Genomic DNA, 5,319 nt, shown 5'->3' with positions numbered 1-5,319 from the left:
CTAAAATGAAATTCTATTAAAGAAAATATCAAACAGTGTAGCTTCTTAAATGCTCAATCATTCAATTTCACCAGTGCCAAGTCATTAAAAAATAATTTTATAGGTCTGTGCAATCTGAGCCATGGATATTTGTTTTTCCTAAGATGTTAAATGTACAATTTTAAATAGTGGGAAAGATCAACAAGAAATACTTCCTGAAGATAAGAAAATAAATGATTACAACTACTGTCACATTAAAAGTGATCAAGGTTTTCTTAGAAAGGGCCAAAGAAGACAGAGAAATCCTAGACAATTTTCCAACTTTTCCGTAGCCAGGGATAAGTATTATAGAAAAAATAGATGAGGAGAATGTTGCTGCCTAGTTAACAAAACATACCATCAACATCCAAACAAATCTTTCTTTTCTTTCTTGCAGGATTACTGATTTTATAATTAGAAATAAAAACACTGCCAGATCTCACCCATGTAGTTAAATACATTTCATATATTATTTTTGTTTTCTAATAAACTGCTGGTTTATTTTTCCTGAAGCAAATTCCTTGAAACAACTTTCCCATTAATTTTTTTATAGTATTTTCTATTAGCAAATATTTTGAATTCTTCATGCCTACCCCTTGTTCTTCTGTTCTCTCTGACTGAAATGTTCTTTCCCTGTCCCTACATGCTGTCTCTTTCTTGACAGATAGGACTTCCTGGCCACCTTATTTACATTACACTTCATTTATACCTTCCCTATAACTCCTTATTATATTATCTTAGGTTGTTTTGTTTAAAACAAATACTCATTTAAAATTAATTTTGCTATTTATATTTGTTATTTTATTTTCTATATTCTCTCTCATGAGAATCTATTGGCCCAAAGAGCAAGAACTTGTCTGACTGATTTACTACCATCTAGTGATTTGGATACTTTCACACATAGGCACTTCATACATATTTATTTAATTGCAGCATTTTTTTTTGGTAAAGAAAAAGAATAGTGGAGGCAATATATCTTTATTTTATATATACTTTCCAACTACATTCTCTTACTTTAAGAATAATAAAAGATTTTTATATTAACTTTAAAGCTTATATGTACATATTATTTTATTAACTTTACTAATATTGATGTTAATGTTTGTCTTGCTTCTCCAACAACATTTTAATCCATGTATTTGTCTTCTATTTTTTAATTAATTTTAAACGTTTATCTATTTTTGAGAGACTGAGAGACACAGAGTACAAGCAAGGGAGGGGCAGAAAGAAGGAGACAAAATCTGAAGCAGGTTCCAGGCTCTTAGCTGTCAGCACAGAGCCCGACACAGGGCTCAAACCCACGAACTGCCCTGACCTGAGCGAAGTCGGACACTTAATGGACTGAGCCCACCAGGTGCCCCTGTCTTCTATTTTTTAAATCTTTCCCAGGACCACTAGAGCTGTTAGTATAAAGACAGTGTTAACCGTGTTAGTTGAAACTGAAAGAAAACAAAAAGAATAAAGAAAACATTGAAGAAAGGAAGGGACAATAGAAGGAAGGAAGAATGGAAGGAATGAGGCATGTGTTGAACAATAACTTTTCATATGGTCGACACATTACAAAGATTTCTTTCAAGAAAACGTGACAAATAACCCATTATTTGAGAGGTATTTTTTTTTAACTTTCTGCTCTTTAAGTTTCTTCTCTATTTTTTAAAAAATTTAAATTAACGTACAATAAAATTAACTTTTTTCTTTTGATGCACAGGTCTGAGCTTTAGCTCGTCTGTAAAGTTGTGTAAGCACCCCAGATGCTTACAGGTTTCAGAGTGGTTCTGTCACCCCTAAACAAAACAAAACAAGCCAAAAAACAAAACCTGCCCCCTACCACCACTAATCCCTGGAAACCACTGATCTGTTCTCTTTCCTTACAACTTTGCTTTTTCCAGGAGGCAATGCCAATAGATTAATATAGCATGGCATGATTTGAGACTTGATTCTATCACTTAGCATACTTTCTAAAAAAAAAGTTTTTTATTTTTTTAAAGTTTGACAGAGAGAGTGTGAGTGGGGGAAGTACAGAGAGGGAGAGGGACTCCCAAGGAGGCTCCATGCTCAGGGCAGAGCCCAATGCAACCTGGTTCCAATATCAAGGCCTGAGGCAAAATCAAGAGTTAGATGCTGAACTAAGCCACCCAGATACCCCAACACTCACTATACTTTTGAGGTTAATCCATGTAGTGTTTACATACAGTTTGTTCCCTTTTATTAATGTGTACCATTTTAATATATGAGTATGTAAGAGTATATGTCCCATTTAAGGACATATTGACTGATTTCAGTCTTTGGTTATTATGAATACAGCTACATGAACATTGGTAGACAGTTTTTTTTTAATATTAAATATAATTTATTGTCAAATTGTTGTTAAATACAACACTCAGGGCTCATCCCAACAGGTGCCCTCCTCAAGGCCTCACTTTCCTCTCGCCCCCACCCCCATCCACCCTCAGGTTGTTCTCAGTATTTAAGAGTCTCTTATGGTTTGCCTCCCTCCCTCTCTGTTAACTTTTTCCCCCTTCCCCTCCCCCACGGTCTTCTGTTAAGTTTCTCAGGATCCACTTCCTTATGCATAAATAGACAAGGTTTTACGTGTGCATATGTTTTTATTTCCTTAAGGTAAAAAAAAAAAAGAAACTAGAAATTTCTTGAAAACTAGAATTATTAAGTTGTATGGCAACTATACGCCCAGTTTTATAAGAAATTGCCTAAGTGCTAAGTTTGTTTCATTTGTATTACCAACAGTAATGCATGCTGCTGATCTCTGCATCCCGTTAGTAATGCTAATCCTGTGTGTGTGTGTGTGTGTGTGTGTGTGTGTGTGTGTGTGTTGCCAATCTAAGTGGTGTGCTGTGGTATCTCACTGATGTCATCATTTGTCATTTCCCCACTCACTACTTATGTTGAACATACTGTTGTGTGCTTATTTGCCATCTTGTATATCTTCTTTGTTGCAGTACCTTTACACATATTTTGCTCATTGAAATAGAGTTTCAATTGATTATGTCTGAGTTTCAAATGTTGATGTTTATTATTGGTGAGTTTTGAGAATTGTTTACATATTCTAGACAGAATTATCTTGTTTGATATATGACTTGCAAATATTTCCTCTTAGTTTGTGGTCTGCCTTGACATTCTCTTAAGGAGATCTTTGGCATAGCAAACATTTTTAATTTTGATGAAGTCCTAATTACCATTTTATTCATTTATAGATCATGCATTTCATATCATATCTAAAATCTCTCTGCCTAACCCAGGGTTAGGCAAGTATTTTCATATTTTTCTCACTAAACATTTATAGTTTTACATTTTATAATTCAATATATGGTCATTTTTGAGTAGGATGTGAGGTATAGGTCAAGATTCACTTTATTTTTTTTTTTTAAATTTTTTTTTTCAACATTTTTAATTTATTTTTGGGACAGAGAGAGACAGAGCATGAACGGGGGAGGGGCAGAGAGAGAGGGAGACACAGAATCAGAAACAGGCTCCAGGCTCCGAGCCATCAGCCCAGAGCCTGACGCGGGGCTCGAACTCACGGACCGCGAGATCGTGACCTGGCTGAAGTCGGACGCTTAACCGACTGCGCCACCCAGGCGCCCCAAGATTCACTTTAAAAGAAAAATATAAACCTCTAAGTGTGTCCATTTGCTTAAAAACACTTTCATGTTTTCATTGATTGCCTTTACACATTTGTTAAAAAATCATATTTGTTTAAGTCTCTTTCCAGAATCTGTTTTAGATCTATGTCTGTCCTTATGCCAATACCACATTTTCGTTACTACAATAGTTTTATTGTTAATCTTAGAATCAGGAGTGTGACTCCTACATTTTTTTCTTTTCCAAAACAAATAGCTACTTTATGACTTTTCCCTTTTTATATACATTTTAGAATGTCTCTAAAAACCTTGCTGGGATGTTTTTGACGATGTTTTGCATTTAGTGCATATATCAATTTGGGGGAAATTAACATCTTAAGAATGTTGAGACTTCTAATTCATGATATATGAATTTCCAATTATTACTTTCCAATTATTTAGGTCTTTCTTTCTTTCTTTTTCAGGATTTTGTACTTATCGGTATATAAATCATGCATATATTTGTTAGATTCATATCTATAAACTTCATTTTGTTGGAGCAAGTGAAAATATTTTAGAGAAGTATTACTAATCATTGATTAGTAGCATATAGAAATATGATTGTAATTGGTAGTTACTCCTTACTAAATTCACTCATTAGTTTTAAGGACTAAAAACATGCTTTAGGAGTTCTTTAGTAGATTTCTTGAAATTTCAATTTAAACAACTGTATCTGCAAAGAGAAACATTTTTATTTCTTCCTTTTCAAACTGTATTTTTTTTTTCCTTATTGCACTGACCAGGACTTTAAGAACTGTATTGAATAATAATGATCAAAGGCGGGTCCCATCGTGTAATGGTTAGCACTCTGGATTCTGAATAATAATGATGAGAGTGTAAATAAATCCTTGCCTTGTTTGTGGTCCAAGCGGAAAAACATTTAGACCTTTACCCTAGGATGCTGTCTGTAGGTTTTTACTAATGCCCTTCATCAGGTTCAGAAATTTATTTCTCTTCCCGGTTTGCCAAATGTCTTATCTTAGATGTTGAATTTCGATAAATACTTCCGCATCAGAATGTTTTTAAAAATTATTATTTGGTCTATTAAAAGTGGATTGTTACATTTATTGATTTTTGAAATTGGAAACTGCCTTAATTTTTGAGATAATCCCTATTTGGTGGCAATTTATTTCACGTATTGCTGGATTGAATTTGATAATATGTTGTTAAGGATTTAGTTCATATGTTCATAAATAATATTAGTTTTCTTTCCTTTAATGACTTTAGATGACTTTGATATCAGGGTAATGCTGCCCTTATTAAAAATTTAGGGAATAATTTCTTATTTATTTTCTGAAAGTGATTACATGGAATTGCTATTGATTAAAAAAATACATATTTGAGGGGCACCTGGGTGGCTCAGTCAGTTGAGTGTCTGACTCCTGATTTGGGAGCAGGTCATGATCTCAGGGTCATGAGATCGAGCCCTATGCTGGGCTCTGCACTGAGTGTAGAGCCTGCTTAGGATTCTTTCTCCCCTCTGCCCCTCACCTGCTCACTCACACATGCTCTGTTTCTTTAAATACACACACACGCACACACACACACACACATACACACACACACCAGCTGGGCATCAGATTGCTTTTTCTGAAGGTATTGTATTATGAAATAAATTTATTTATAGATATGGTGCCATTCAGGTTATCTGGTTCTTCTTGAG

Source organism: Neofelis nebulosa, chromosome 1 (assembly GCF_028018385.1).
Source record: "Neofelis nebulosa isolate mNeoNeb1 chromosome 1, mNeoNeb1.pri, whole genome shotgun sequence".
NCBI classification, from domain to species: Eukaryota; Metazoa; Chordata; class Mammalia; order Carnivora; family Felidae; genus Neofelis; species Neofelis nebulosa.
Note: the sequence above shows the minus strand (reverse complement) of the source record.